The sequence below is a fragment of the Myotis lucifugus genome, unplaced genomic scaffold (assembly GCF_000147115.1).
Source record: "Myotis lucifugus unplaced genomic scaffold, Myoluc2.0 scaffold_1416, whole genome shotgun sequence".
NCBI classification, from domain to species: Eukaryota; Metazoa; Chordata; class Mammalia; order Chiroptera; family Vespertilionidae; genus Myotis; species Myotis lucifugus.
The window spans coordinates 5,333-21,693 of record NW_005872464.1 but is presented as its reverse complement, the minus strand read 5'-3'; the positions used below and the strand labels follow the sequence as shown (position 1 = coordinate 21,693).

Sequence of the window (16,361 nt, the reverse complement as noted above, 5' to 3'; positions counted from 1 at the left end):
CCTCTTCTGGAACTTAGAATTTCCTCCATTAAAAGCATTGCTTTGATTTAGTGCTTAAAGGTTTGGTCTGGTTGTGTCAGAAACACTGTGTTGGGCCCTATTGTGAGGCAGCTCTGCGCTGGTTAGTGATGAGCACACAAGTTGGAGCCTTTGGGGAGCATTGGTCTCTCTCACTGCAGACAGAGCCCTTTTGCAAATGGATGAGTGAGTGTGCTGGGAGCTGAGAGTGAGGGAGGTGATTGCAGGTTAGGAGGCCTTCTATTTTGTTCTTTTTAAAATAAATATTTATTGTTGAAAGTATTACCTATGTCCCCTTTTTCCCCATTGACCTCTGCTAGCCCTCCCCCACCTCAGGCCCTCACCACCTTATTGTCTGTGTCCCTGTGTTATGCATACACACGTACAAGTTCTTCGGTTGAGCTCTTCCCACCCACCCACCCTCCCCTGCCTTCCCTCTGAGGTTTGACAGTCTATTCTGGGCTTCTATGTCTCTGGATCTATTTTGTTCATCAGTTTATTTTGTTCTTCAGATTCCACATATGAGTGACATCATGTGATACTTGTCTTTCTCTGACTTGCTTATTTCGCTGTTGCACCTTAATTTAGTGCTGAAGATTTGGGGAAACGACTTAACCTCTCACAGTTAAAGCCACTTTCAGGTGATCTTTCAGGTGTTTCAATACTGGGAAAGGCTGTGGTTCTGCAGACACCCCATGGAGCAGCTTCCCCTAGAAACTGATGACATGACAGGCTGGTAGCTGTTGATTGGACAGTATAATTGGTGACTCTTTACAGGGGAGGGGATGTCACTCACTGAAGGAAAATGAGTTATTCAATAATTATCCTGAGTGAAAGGTTTTTCAGGTTTCTCTCCTGGTGCTGTCACTGAGCTCAGGGCCCCTCCGGAACACACTGGAGAAAGGGGCCAGAAGAGGCGATCTGTGTGGGATGGAGGGAACGTGCCTTTGGACAGCACTTAACCCACCAGTGTGATCAGCCAACTGTCCAAACCAAAGTGCGCAAGGGACTGGGAGACTGAGAAGGACTCAAAGCCAGCCTGTGGCCCAGCAGCTCTGCGTTAGAATAGCTAGTATTTCATGTGAAAAGCATTCAGTTCTTTACTCCTGGTCCCCATTAGGATTTTCTCATTTCCTTGGGGGCATGAACTCTTATTCAGTCAACTGCTCTTGCTTTATTCTATGAAAAGGTAGAAGGAGACTTTGCTAATGAAATTATTACAGAGTGCTCAGGAAATGGAGCTTGATGGGAAACTAGGAAGTACATCCTTTGATGTCATCAAGTGACTTAGAGCATCTAGTTCTACGTTAGATCATCAGCACACGTTATACTAACATACATGTACCTCTCAGATCCTCAGTGGACTTGAAAGGACAGCTGTCCATTGAAGTCCCGCGTTAACTCTCATGCCCCAGTTCTGAGCAGTCCTCCTCTTGCCTGCATATATATGTCTAGTGACAGGATACTGACCATGCTGCAGCGAAATGACTGCAATTGAGGGGGTGAAATGGAGGAAGATGGTCAAAAGTCACAAACTTCCAGCTAAGAAATAGACAAGTCATCAGGATGTTATGCACAGCTATGAGGGTAGATCTTAAAGCAGTGGTTCCCAACCCTTTTTTGGCCATGCCCTACCTAAGCTTCTCTAAATCCTGATGCCCCCTGTGACATAGGATTCCTATTATTCAAAAAGTGAGCTCCTATTCACGGAAGGAAGCCTAAAAGGCCGTTAATTTGGTCTAAACAAGCTTCCAAGAACACGGTCTCCATGAAAAAGAAAAAATAAAAGAACGAAAGGACAGTTGAAGTACTGAGGTAGGAATGACTAAGAAATTGTTTTTAAAAAGTAATATGAAGTGATATAAAAAATAGCAAATAAAGTTTCAAAACATAATTCTAGTAGAGAACTGAAATGCATAAATATGTCACAATATATATTTATATACTGTATAGGAGGCCCCTAGAACCATAAGAAATGCAAAACATTCACTGTTAATAACTCATTCTTGAATTGTCCCCGTGAAAAATCAAATTGCCGCCTGTGGGGCATGTGCCCCACATTGGGAACCACTGTCTTAAATGTTCCCATCACTAGAAAAGTTTAGTAACTATGTGTGGTGTAGATGTTACCTAGACTTACTGTGGTGTCATTTCCAATATATACAAACATACAATCTTTACATTGTACACCTGAAACTAATATAATGCCGTATGTCAATTATACCTCCATATAAAAGTGAGTAAAGTCTATTGAGTAATTCTGAACATTTTACTCTGTACCCAGGATATTCAGGGGCTTTCTTTGAAACAGATTTTAGTTTAATTCTCACATCATCTGGTGAGCTAAGTGCCCTTCATCCCTACAGTTGGAGAGAATAGAGTGATGGCGGTTGAAGGACCTTTGCAAGGACACAGGCAGTAAAGGTGCCCTCCAGGTTGAGCCCAGCAAAGTGTTCAGACCCACACGCTCAGCCACTGCACCGACCACCTCGCATTCACCTTCTGAAGGGACTGTTCCTCCAGGGAAAGCACTCCCCTCCCTCACTCACAGATGTGCCGCCCACAGCTACTCCTCTCAGTGAGTGACCGCATTTCCCATAAACTGAGGCGGCTGCAGCGGAGCAATTCCGGTTCCTGGACAAGATGCCCGCCTCACCATTGTCCCCTTCTCTGGAAATGACAAGCTTTGTATTTCTCTTACGTAACCACACCCAGAGCTCCCCCACCCACCTTCCCCTTCTTAGAGACAGCAGTGCCCCCAATTCCTAAACCCAACCTACTGTTCTCATCAGGATTTCAGGCTTTTCAGCATGTTAAGTGCAAGTTAGACCCCCTGAAATCAGAACAGAAAGTGTGTCTCACTTACTTTGGGAAAATATGTTTCTGTTAATGTGGAAAAGTCAGAATTCCTTGGCGAGGTTGGGAAGAAATCACTCCTGTTCCTGGATTTGAGAACAAACTCTGTCCCCTGACCCCACTGGGAATTCAGTACTGTGGGCAGCTGTACGGAGGCAACTAGGAGAATATCATGTTTAATTTAGCAAACAGACAATCATAACTTACTCAAAACTCACTAATCGTGATGTGTGACAGTCTGGGGAAGCCAAGCTAAGGTCCACATTAGATTTGGATGAAAAAGAACGGCAAACAAAGCAATTCTATATGAAGAACACACTGAGATATAGTCAAAGAGAACATATCAAAATGTTTAAACAAATTTGACATAAAATTTAAAAATTATACCAATTTATTTTTTAAAGGAATGGACCACCCTGGCTGGTATGGGTTAATGGTTGAGCATCGTACTGTGCACTGAAAGGTGGCTGGTTTGATTCCCTGTCAGGGCACATGCCGAGGTTTCAGGTTCAGTCCCTGGTCCGATGTGTACAAGAGGCGACAGATAATGTTTCTCACTCATATCAGAATTTCTCCCTCTCTCTCTCCCTGTCCCTTCCTCTCTCTAAAATCAATTTAAAAAAGAATGTATCAACAACTGTGACTTAATTCTGTATGTTATCCAGTTATGTGTGGCAAAACCTGCTCCTTTTAATATCCTCTATCTCACATTTTTCCTCAGAGCTGATTCAATAGAAGGAGATTTCAGGTAAAGCAACGTAGCAGCTGCCCCCACAGGGTCAGTCCTGCAGGTGGTCCCCAGGCCGGACCTCCCACTGAGCAGGAGGGGAGGCAGCCCTGCTCTGCTCTGCAGGAAACTTGAGGTCCATCCTGAGGAAAAGGCCATTGACTTGGTTTCTAGGAGAAAGTGGTTGTCAGTTCAGGAGTTGTACAGTCTCTGGTTCACCCTTGGGGGCACAGCTTTGTGTTTAAGGAAAATGAATCACAACATCTTGGGACGAAATCAGTAAAATCAGAAGCACAGATTTAAAAAAATCTTTTTTTTTATTGGTTTCAGAGAGGAAGGGAAACATCAATGATGAGAGAGAATCATGGATCGGCTGCCTCCTGCATGCCCTCCCACCCGGGCATGTGCCCTGAGCGGGAACTGAACCGTGACCTCCTTATTCATAGGTCGATGCTCAACCACTGAGCCACGCAGGTTGGGCCAGAGCATAGATTTTTGTGGAACAACAGCAGCTTGCCATCGGCAGCATCACACACGGTCTTGAGTTCGGCCCGTGTCACACCATGGACTCACGTGTGCTGAGCCTGAAAGGTTGCAATACACCTGGGAAACAGGCGTTTGGTGATCAGCAAGCCACAGGCAGCATGGAGTGTCTGTCTCTTGTCCAAGTCGTCTCAGAACATTCTCGTCGTTTCCAGAAAGCTCCCACTGCTAATTTGGAACTGAAAGTGAGAAGCAGGTTATTGGTCCCTATAGTTAAGGGGGAAATGGGTAGACAGGGCCAAGGTCGTCTTATCACGGAAGACACGTATCCGTGAGGGGAGGCTGTGCCACGGACAGGCCACGCTAGCGCTCGGCACGGCCAGCAGCCCTGCCCGGTGAGATGCAGCGATGTCCTCCCGCAGTGACGTTGGATGGACCCGTCTTTCCACGGAGCCGGTTGGCAGGGCTTCCTCGGCTTCTGAAGTCCATTCTCTGACCTCACTGATCTGCGCTTCCTGACCCTCAGCCCAGCGTGAGCTTTAGAACCGGAGTGTGTGCAGGGAGTGGCCCAGGGAGAGCAGCAGAGGGAGCTCACAGGCCCGCCCACTGGTCTGTCAGCAGGGGTTTCCCTTCCTTCTCTCTGACCCAGGCCTGTGGTAACTGTGTCGTGGAGAAGAATCCAATACAAATACTGGCCAGGTTATTTTTCAAAATTCTACTTTGTGTTCCACTAGCCACTGCCCAGTCATTCCAGGTCTGCACCCCTGTGCCTGGAATGTTGTTTCTTTTATTCAAAACCAGAGGCCCGATGCATGAAATTTGTGCACTCAGCAAGGGGGTCGTTCCTCAGCCCAACCGGCACCCTCATGCAGTCCGGGAGCCCTCGGGGAATATCCGACTGACCACTTTGGCCAGCTCCCTGCACGGAGTGTCTGCCCCCTGGTGGTCAGTGTGCATCATAGCAACTGGTCGTGCTGCCATTTGGTAGATTTACATTTTACCCTTTTATTATATAGGATAAATAATAAAATATTTGCCAGTGATTTTTGTATAGTTCATCCTTATAGAGAAGTAAGTTCCTACTCAGAAAGAGTAAACTAATACTGCCTGTCCTGGGGGCAAATGTGCTCCCCTGACAGCCTGGCCTTTCTTCCTCCAGGTGCCGGGAGCAATGCACCACCCTGCAGTGCCATGTGGAGACCATTCACTAATCACTGCACGATCACTATTTGACTGCAAAGCTTACACAAGCAAAAGAAGGATTAAAATGTGGTGCTGTTACACGGCCATATGAACAGCTGAGGATGACCTGGAGGCCTAAGATACCCTGTCAGTCTCTAGTCCCGAATTTGGGACCCGACCTTAAAGAAAAAGCTTTCGAGGGGATCTGGTCAGTAGTTAAAATAAGAGCAAAGAAATGATCTCTGTCCTCGCCGGTTTGTCTCAGTGGTCAGAGTGTTGGCCTGTGGACCCAAGGGTCCCAGGTTCCAAGGGTCCCAGGTTCAATGGGTTTGATCCTGGTCAAGGGCAAGTACCTGGGTTGCAGGGTCCTCCCAGGTCTGGGCCCAGGTCATGGCTTGTGTAGGAGGCAACCCATCAATGTGTTTCTCTCACATCGATATTTCTCTCTGTCTTTCCCTCTCTCTTCCATTCTCTCTAAAAGTCAATAGAAAAATATCCTCTGATAAGGATTAAACAAAATAATAATAAGATAAAATAAGGATAAGAGACCCTTTTTAAAAAACGATCTAAAGTTACTAATGGCTACATCATTAATCAGGGGAAATGCTTTGTAACAGCCACAGTGGGAGAGCACATGAGGACACAGAAATGTGAGGCTGCTCCAGGAGTGCACACCTCATGGCCTTTCCCATTTCTAAGCTTTGAAAACACAGACGTGTGACAAGTCAGTCCTCCAGGCCACTGGTCCCGCCAAGAGGAAGTGCACAGCAGTGTGTTCAGTTTCTCCCTGAATAGAGTGAACACTGAGTTCTTTTCACTGTCAGCATCCCCTCAGCTGTTGCTGATTCATTGCAATATCGTTCTTCCTGCCCATCGTCTCTCTGCCTATAGTTTTAGAGCCCTGACTCAAGGCCTCCAGGAACTCGCTCTGGCTGTGCTCTCCCGTGGGCTAGTCATAGGAGTGCTTACTTGGATCGGCTGCCAAGGGGGCTTCTAGCTACTCGCTCTGTTCGTTAAAGATGGTCACTGCCAATTGTTAAGTCGGAAGTTTATGCAGAGACATTGCCTTCATTATTTCAGTCTTTCACTTTGGCTCAATGGTCTTTCCTCTCAACAAGTGATGAGTAAATATGCATCTTACAAGCTTCACCCCTGTTATAATTTATAGGGTGCTTTTTGGAGAATAAAGTGATCATGTTGAGTTACAAAAGTGTAAAAAATTATCAAAATATGAGTGGTTGTGACGGACCATTTCAATACAAACAGTGAAGTTAAAACTCATTGACTGTTTTAAACTCTTTTCGAGAAATAACATAACTTTCTCTTCCTGGTTCAATCCACCTCCTCAAATAATCTGACTTCTAGCAATAGACTTTCCCCTCATTTGCAAGTGATACTTTAAGAGTTTCAGCTGACAGCTGGGTAAGGTTAGTTTCCTTCCTTCATGTCAATAAGAGAACAGACCATCAACGTGCCAGTGGCGTGTGGAAGCCTGAGGCCTGTCTAACTGCCTGGAGCTGGAGGTCACAGAGCACGGGCAGGGCCTGACCCCGAAACCGACACCCAGCACCACACTGTCCAGCTTCCTTACAGGGGGGTCCCCGTGGGCCTGGGGCATCTGATTGTCTTTCAAAGAAAGTGTTGTCTTCTTTCTCCTCCCATGTGCCCCCTGGTCTGGCTTCTGAGGAGTTTTAGAAAGTCAGGTTTCCGGACTTGGCAACAGAAAATGAGAGACACAGAGACACTGTGCCTGGAACTGCAGAGGCCGCCAGGAGCATTTAGCCGAGGGAGGTAATAACGAGGTGGTGGGGACAGAGCTCAGAGAGCCCTTGAGTATATTGGGAAATGAATCTATATGCACTACAGGGGAAGGAAGGGGTAACATGGAAAGTGGCATCAGTGTTGTGAATTAAATATATTTTATTTCGTATTTGAGAGGCAAGCTGAAGAGTGAAATTACTTTGGAAACCACTTCTGGCTGCGGGAAGGGGCTGGAGGAGTGTGAATGTCATAGGTTACTCTCCAACCATCAGCCATGCTCACCTCTGAAAGGGCAGGTCAGCAGCTGCAGGGCAGACGTATATCCTGCTCGCACACTCGTAGTTATTGCAATGGACATGCATTACCTGATGACTGAACTACCGTTAACAAAAGTACACGGACAGAATCAGGGAGGAAATATTAGTAATAAATAGAAGCGAAGACAATAGAGTTTCTGCATGTATCTCACCTTTAGCTCTGAGATTCCTGGGGACCAAATGAAACAGGAAACAGAGGTGGATCCTGAACTTGCTCTCATCTCTCAAGGGAAGCACAGTATTCCCTCAAGGGGAACTCATGCTCCCAGTTAACATTTCCCGAGTCTATCTGAGTCCCAACAAACCATACACGATTGTTGAAGAGCCACACACCTGTGTTCTAGGAGTCATCGAAACACCTAGGAATGTCTACATCTTGTTATGAGCCCTTGACGGAAGGCAGCATGTGACAGGACAGTGTAACGCAGTGAAGATGTGACTGGCGCTCTGTGTACCCTCACCTGCGCTCTCCCTCTCGCAAGCACGCTCAGCAGGAGCTGTCACTGAACCTGAGCCATTGAGTCAGAGCCCTGCCATCAGCACCAGCCATGCGATGGTGAGAGAGGCTCGGCATTGTGGCCTCCACACCCACGGGACAGAGCTGAGCACAGGAGGAGGAGGAAAGGGGCCGCCTTCCCACGTTTGCGCCTCATCTAAATCCACACGGAGGACCATTTGCCACCCATGCCTTCCCACGGGTAGTTGCTTGTTCAGATTTATGACAGGTTTACATACTTCTATGTCAGTGGTTCTCTTCCTTCCTAATGCCGTGACCCTTTAATACAGTTCCTCATGTTGTGGTGACCCCCAACCATAAAATTATTTTCATTGCTACTTCATAACTGTAATGTTGCTACTGTTATGAATTGCAATGTAAATATCTGATATGCAGGATGTATTTTCATTGTTACAAATTGAACATAATTAAAGCATAGTGATTAATCCCAAAAACAATATATAATTATATATGTGTTTTCCGATGGTCTTAGGCGACCCCTGTGAAAGGGTCGTTCGACCCCCAAAGGAGTTGTGACCCACAAGTTGAGAACCGCTGGTCTACGCGAATTTCAGAATTGCCAAGTGGTGTTCATGTGTAATATCAGGGGTGTAGAGACAGTTAACTTATAGGGAGTTCTGTTTCCATCTCTCGGTGGCCAACATGGGATGCGGAATTTTATACAAGTGATGAGTGTCTGGCCTAGTGGTGCTTTGGGGACATGTGGCTTCAGTGGAGTCAAAGCTAAAATTGCTTCCATGTCTACGCTGCCGGGTAACTCCCTTGATTAGAGTGTCGTCCCGATACGCCATGGTTGCAGGGGCGACAGCCAGTCAGGGCACATACAGGAAGCAGCCAATGGGAGCAGAAGTGAGTGGACAACAAATCGACGTTTCTCTCTCTCTCCTCCTTCCTCTCTCTCCTCCAACCAATCATTTAAAAAAGTGCTTCCATGTCTAAGCAGAGAGAACTGCCTGCAGAGTGGCCAGTCCTGGCGGGAGCGAAAGGGTCTCTGGTCGCAGGCACAGGTGTGGCTGTGGGTGTTTAAGTGGGAGCCGCCCAGGGCTGGGCAGGAACGGGGTCCCAGGACAGTCCATGCTGCACCGGGTGTGCCTGTGACACGCAGTCTCGGTGTGCGCACCTGTGACCGCAGCTGCAGGGGGTCCCTGAGCTGGGACCCGGCCGACCCAGGAGAAGGGCAGAGCGGGTCACGTCCCAGTATCTGCCAAGTTCCCTGCTGTTGGCTCTCATCATTTTTGCTGCCCCATTTTATCCATGGTCCTTAGTGCTTTAGGCAACCTAAGGCTAATGTGCAGTGACGATGAGCAGAAGGAACTGCTTGCCACCCGTTCCTTCACGTTTATCAAACAGCAGGAAAACACAAAGAAAACCCATGTGTGTCACTCTTCTTAGGTCCTTTGCTTTTGTGACTTTTTGGCAACTTGCCTGACCTGCCTGTGTTGTAAAGTTCCCAGGGAATCCCTTGAGATGCTGGCTGGCTTTGTGTAACGTCTTATGGAATTTTCACTCACAATCTAGGCCTAATGGTGAAGAACACGTGTATTAAGTTCATGTAAGTGGTGTGGACGAAAGGGGCCACATGCTGACCTGACAAGCTCAGGAGAGGCCTGCATAGCAGTTTTGTAAACTCAGAGACCTAAAGTCACCACAAAGGATGGTCTGAAATTAAACATTAAGTAAAAGCAGTTATGGTGGGCAGTTACGTTCTAAGCAGATATCTTCACTGATAAGGTCAACCTTTAAGGTAACTGAGCCTATCTGTCTTTTTGCATCTAAGATAACATATCCTTGGGATGTCTGGGTAACTTGTGACTTCCCTTATTATGGAGCCCCTGGGTGCAGCCAGGTGTGCTGGGCCCAGGACAGATGCCTCAGATTCTTTCATTTATCATGTTAATCGTTCCTGTACCCACCTAAGTATGTGTCCATCATTTTACTTTTTATCCTATCCCAGAGGTTTCCTCCGCTTTGCTTAATCCCACCTCCTTAAATCTGTCACCAATGAATTTCATTTAACCCACCTATGTTCCTCCTTTGATTGCAATGTATAAATACAGATGTAACCCCACCATTCTCCGGAGCACTATCTCAATTCATTAAGGTTCTGCTTCCCGGCATATGTTGACAGTTTGGCTAAAATAAACTCACAAAAATTCTTTACAGGTTTCAATGGTTTTTTACGTTAACAGTGGAATAAAAGTTTGTGAATGAATTTTTCAACCACTTCTCTCCAGCTTTTCATGTCAATTAGTCTTTTGGTTCTGAAACTTCACTAGAGGAATTTGCACATTTTGGGAAATTTCTTCCTTATTCCCTCTTGGCAGGTAATTGGCTTTTTACCAAGTTTAAATGCAAAGTTTATCATAACAACAAAATGCTAATAACTTCTCCTATTCTAACTCACTGTCCCATAGTGCACTGCCCCCTGGCGAGCCCCCTGGGGGAGAAAAGGTGGGATATTTTTTTGGTTTTGTTTTGTGTGTTTTTCCCCCAGAGGTGGTGGTGGTGGTGGTGGTGGGGTGGGGGTGGGGGGTTATCAGAAAAAAGTAGTGTGGTCCATTTAAAATTGTAATATTAAAAAAGAAACACACACACACACACACACACACACACACACACACCACTTAAAAGCCCTACCCAGTGTGGTGGAGCAGATCCAGCACCAGCCGGCACACCCAAGGGTCCTGGGTCCCATTCCAGTCTAGGGCATGCACCTTGGTTGCAAACTCTTCCCCTGCTCGGGCCCAGGTCAGGGCTCATGTAGGAGGCAACCAATTGATGTGTTTCTCTCACATTGATGTTTCTCTCTCTGTCTTTCCCTCTCTTTTCCACTCTCCCTAAAAATCAATGGAAAAATTCACTAAGTGAATTCTACCCAGTGTAAGGTGCGCCAAGAGCATTTTGGCTTCTGAAGTTAGAAAATACCATGTATGACCTTGTTTGTGCGTTTGTTTGTTTATTAGTTAATTCTCACCCAAGGATATTTTTCCCACTGACAGCACCCAGGTGAGCCCCTACCCCTGGCATGTGCCTTTGCTGGAATCAGACATGAGACCCTCCAGGCTGAGGCTCTTGGCTGAAGGGAACCTCCTCTCTCAAGGTCGCCCCATTGACTGGGGCAGCTTGCATCCAGTGACCAGTAAAAACACAGCGTAAAAGACACTCCCCTTGCTCCCGTGCGATCTAGTACAGGGGCTGTGGCTCACCAAGGAAGGCTTCCTGGAAGAGGCTGCGATGTAAGGAGAAGGAGCTGTTTTAACAGCTTGGGCCAGAGCCCGAGGCGGCTCTCTTTGTGGAGTGAGAGCCCAGCAGGAAACCTCTTCAGGCTGCCAAGGGGCCTGACAGAAGGTTCTCTCCTGCCAGTGTCGCCATGGCCACCTCAGCTCAGGAGTCCTGCAGACAGAGGACAGTGCTGTTCCCAGGCCGAGCCAGCAGGGGCGCTGCCCTCCCAGGCCTCCTTCTGTGGCTCCCAAGTGAGAAGAAATGTCCTGAGGTCCCAGGAACCAAAGCTGCTTTAGAGCTGCCTCTCACCAGGCGGGAGGAGACCCTGCAGTGTAAGCGGCCAGAGCCACACCCAGGCTCCCCGCTACCTGTCCCCTGGCTTGTCCCCTGCACCTTCTGTTCTAGGGAAACCAAATGTGTCCCTAAGAGAGGATGTGAGAGCGTTACCTGTGGGCTGAAGTCCAGAGTGTCCTGGGAAGAGAAGGAAGATGCCACTTAAAGATATGAAGGTAAGTGTGACCCCAAACACAGAGTCCCCGCCCAGGCCACCTGAGATTCTCTAGCAGCACCCCCACCCGCTGACACCAGAGCAGGGACAAGAGCAGAAGCTGAGAGCAGTGGCCCCAAAGCCGTCACAGCCCAGTGTCATTAGTGACCGCAGGGGCTGCTCTTCCATGTACCCCAGGATCTGCACCCAAAACCCGTGCGTGTTAATCCCTCTCTAACCCCACAGCCATGAATCCTCATGCCTCAAACCTAAGTAACGGGGAGCTGGTTATTTCTGCATTTCTAGGACATGTGAGACCGACAGGGAAAGAGAGGCTTCTAAGAGCTCACCCAGCAAAGCCCCAGTTCTCCTCACCGTCTCTGGCCTCGGCTGCCAGCAGGCTCCTTACCTTTCTGAGCCCTGAAGTAGATGAGCAGCCCCGCCCCGAGGAAGAGCAGCCCCAGCACAAAGCCCCCGGCTCCACTCAGCACCTTGCTCTGTGTGGATCCAGACTGGGCCCCTGAGAGAAGAAGCTGGTTTCAGTGGGTTTTAGCCCAAAGCAACTTCTCTAATGGAGACCCTGGGATTGAGAGCTTGCGGGAAGTCTGGAGGTGGGGCGGTTGGCGAGGGCGAGGCAGCCCTTGAAGAAGCAGAACAATAGCCATTTCTTGGAAAGAGACTGAGGTCACACTGAGCAGGTACAAGGCCCAGGCACTGGCCTCAGGTTCCCGCACACCCGACCCAAGGCCACTGCTTCGGCCTCTGAGGGTTGCAGAGCCCATGCCTGGTGACCTCCAGGACTTGGCCCCGGTGACAGAGCCGCAGACAGCAGAGCAAATGGGGCTCCCCCGCGGCAGGAAGGTCCCCACGCTGTGGAGGACGCGCCTCTTTCAAGATCACAGTAGGCAGCTCAGCGCAGGCAGAAGCACCCGCTCAGCCCACAGGGGATGGTGCCCAGGGCCAAGGGGCACCATGACGGGGAGAGTGTGGGGAATTCAAAGCAGGGCAGGCATGGCGGCCTCCCAGGCTATGGGTATTCACAGAAGCGATCACAGGGCTACCCTGCGGCCTATTCTGAACAGAGACACCAGCAAAGCAAAACGGGGTGTGTGGAGAGGTGACCCTGACCCTCAGGGACAAACAAAGGACCCGGGGGGGGGGGGGAGGGGAAAGCATGTGTGGACAGAAGGCATCTCACTCCATTCCACGGTGACAGGGCTGGTGCTGCTGGGGTGCCGCACTTGGCAGGTGTAGACCTCCCCGCTCCGGGGAACTGTCTCCAGCATCACCAGGGTCTGGAAGGTCCAGTCCCCGTTCCGGATCAGGCCCGTGGACATCACCCCGGCCTCCTCTTCCTGGCCGTTGCGCAGCCAGCGGACCTCAATGGGGCCCGGATAGAAGCCGTTCACGGAGCAGACCAGGAGGCTGTGGTGCTGCAGGCGCTGGGTCTTTGCAGGATACACGGTCACTGTGGGCTCAGCTGGGACAGAGAAGGCGGAGGGAGACGTGAGCAGGACAGGCAGGCCCCTTGGTTGCTCCCTTTCGGCCTCGTTTCCAGCTCCAGGCTTTAGGCCCAGGCAGGCCCCTCTTAAACCCAGCCTGTGGCCCCGCAGGTGGTAGTGCCATGGGCCTTGAATCTCTGCCTACAGCCCAGGCTGCTGGATTTGAGAGACTTTGAGGACATTTGGGGAATTTTTCATATCTTGTAACAGTTATTCACTGTTGAATGAAGTGTTTACAAATATTTGAATGCACAGAGTGTGTGAGTTCAAGTGTTATCTTACTGGTTTACACCTGGGAGATCCTCTTTGCTCAGCTCCTCACCTGCAAAGGGGGTGATAATACTAACTCACCGCTTAAGGACATATGAGGACCAATGGGCCTAAAATATGTAAAACAGTGGCTGGAACACAGCCGTCACTGTATGTCAGCTGTTTATCACATATGGAGAGAGAATATAAGGAAAGCAGAGGGAGAAGCTGGGGAACAGCTTGGGGAGATGGGGACTCAGGGTGTGAAGTCCTGGGAATGCAATCACACCTGAGAACACAGAGGTGGTCCCCCTGGAAGCAGGAATGACGGGGGATTCCCTAGCTCCGGGGACTGAGTCCTGAGGGAGAGGGAGGAGCAGGGCAGCATCATTATAACACTTACAGTGACACTCACTGAGCAACCCGCTCCTTCTCAAAAGAAGCCAGCCTGTTATTGGGATTCCTGTCATTTTATAATTGTCTCTCTTTTCAAGCTGACATTTGAGCTCAAGGCAGGGACTGGGACTCATTAACATGTGTGCTTCCAGCCTGAGACCAGGCCCAATAAATACAGATTTGGAGGAGGAAAAGGAGGAGGAGAAAAAAGCTGAAGAAGAGGATGAGGAGGAAGAGCAGTAAGATGATGATGAGGAAAATATGGAGGAAGAGGAGGAGGATGAGGATGAGGAGGAGGATTAAGAGGAGGAGGAGGAAAAATTGGAGGAAGAGGAGGAGGTGAAGGAGAAAAAAGTGAAGGAAAAGGAGGAGGAGGAGGAGGAGGAGGGAGAGAAGAAACTTGGGGGAAACATATTTACTGCACCTCAAAAGGGTAGATTTAATATTGATGGTAAATCATTGCTAGCAACTTCTGAGTGCATTTCATTACCTTAAAGATTTTTAAATTCTTAACATGGAAAGTAATAAAACAGAATCAAAACACAAGCCAGGAGCTGGAGAAAATGCTGCATTAATGTTAGCATAGTGTCCCTCTTGCTGCCTGGAGAACCTGGAAAATCACTGAGAAAAAGGCCTGGACCCCAGGGATGATGGACAATAGGCCATTCCTAGAGCAGGAATAGCCATTAGCCAACACATACTTGAAAAATGTTCAAGAACCTTTGAAATCAAAGAAGGATAAATTTAAAGAAAAAAACAATTTTTCACCTGAGAAATTGACAATATTAAAAAAGATATAACAAAACAGAACGCAAATTGTCAGAACTCTAAACAGTTAACATGTAATGACTTAAATGCTGTCAGCCTGTGTAGATGTGACATCAGTGTGTTAAGTAACACAATTACAATTTAGATCCTGGCTCACCGTCACCCCCTCTGTAAACACAGGGCACTGAGGGGGGAACAAGACACTGAGACCTGAAAGGAGCTCAGAGAGGCCAGAGGAGCCTCGGAGGCCCCGCCCCTCACACCCAGCCTGACCCTCCGCCCAGGGACAGGCTTGTGCACCCAGCACCCCTATTCCAGGGCTCAGGGTCACGGGGGGTTTGGCCAAGACAGACTGACTCCCTCCTCCCACCTCCCCCACTCCCTCCCCACTGCACCCCAAACCCTCACCAACTGGACATGATTGGGCACCCCCAGAAACTCTCCCACTCAGGACAGGACCACAGGGTCCCCAAAGCTGCCTTCAGGCCCTTCACGGGTGCTCCTCATAACCCTGTGTATGCCCTCTCCCCCTCCCCGCCGCACATGGGACCAATCCCCCCTACCCCACCTCTGTGCTCACTTTTCCGAGGCACCAAGAATCCCTCAAACACCCGATAGTTGTATCTGCAGAACGTGTCCACTGCGCTCCGCTTCCGCTCCAGGATGTCCTTCTGGATGTTCCAGCCCTTCTCGTCAGGCCGCCGCAGCTCGGTCAGCGCGCGGTACTCCCCCCACGGCGCTGTCGAAGCGGAAGTCCTCCTGCCCGTTGTAGATGTAGCTCTCCAGGAACTGCACCTGCTCCATCCCCTTGGAGAAATGACACTCGAACTTAATCTGCTGCAGGAAATGCGCTGTGGGGACAGGAAGGACCCATCAAGATGGTGAGAGAGGATGGTGGCAACGCCTATAATGGGGTACCCAGGTGGTGGGACACAGTGTTGCAGGTGACCAAAGAAATACCAAGCACACTTCCTAGAGAAAGGGAGAGACCCCTTTATTAACCATAGTTGACTCCGGGAATAATTTCCAAATCAGAGTGAGTAACACGCAGAGGGCTTCACTTTTTATAACCTTCTGTTGTCTTTGTCTTGCAGATATGGTTCTGCCCCCTTTTGAGAGCTTAGAGCAAGACCCCCAGGTGTTGGGGATCCCCAGGCCATATTCGATGATCTGTCCTGGGCCCAGTGATAACGACCTTCCCCCACCACCCCAAGGGCTGTACATTGTTCAGTTTTTATGGCCAGACACACCTTTCAAGACCAGTTTGCTCCTCATCTCTCCCCCACCCTCCTTGTTCCACAAGCTTCTTTTAGCCTGTGGAGCAAAGACCACGGGATGTTACGATGAACAGGGGTGACGAACGCTCTTAGCTACTTCCTGGTGGAAAAGGACGATGACCAAGGGATTAGCATCCTGCTTCTTCCTCTCAGAGGGGTTTGTAGAGAGTTCTTCTGGTTTCAGGCAGGCAGAAGTAAGCAGTGGTCCCACATGCATAGAATATTCCTGCAGGGGGCCACCAGGGGTAGGTGGTGTTTTCAGCCTTGGGGGTAGAGTTGCACAGTTCATCTGGGAGGTGACCTGTTGGATGTTGGCCCTGCGTACTGCTGAAACCAATAGGAGCAACATTAGTTAGCTGCACATTGGCCATGACCAGTGCTATCTAATACAATCCCCCTCCCCCTGCCACGTGCATTTGGTAGTGGAGTCGAAACATGCCCCAGGCTGATAAGTACAGCTAACAAAAATCTGGCTTGATTGGGTTTTCTCGTGGACTACCTGGTCTAGCATATTTGGGTAGCAAGTTTCTAAGCAAGGATCAAAGGATGGTGCCGGGAGCCGGTCCATCCTTGCTGCTTGACACAGTCGCTGCAGAGAA

At 49.1% G+C, this 16,361-nt stretch overlaps 1 pseudogene; it reads right to left on the bottom strand.

Moving 5' to 3' along the window:
- Positions 1-11,148: 11,148 nt before the first annotated feature.
- LOC102428463 lies at positions 11,149-15,352 on the bottom strand (annotated as a pseudogene).
- Positions 15,353-16,361: the final 1,009 nt, after the last annotated feature.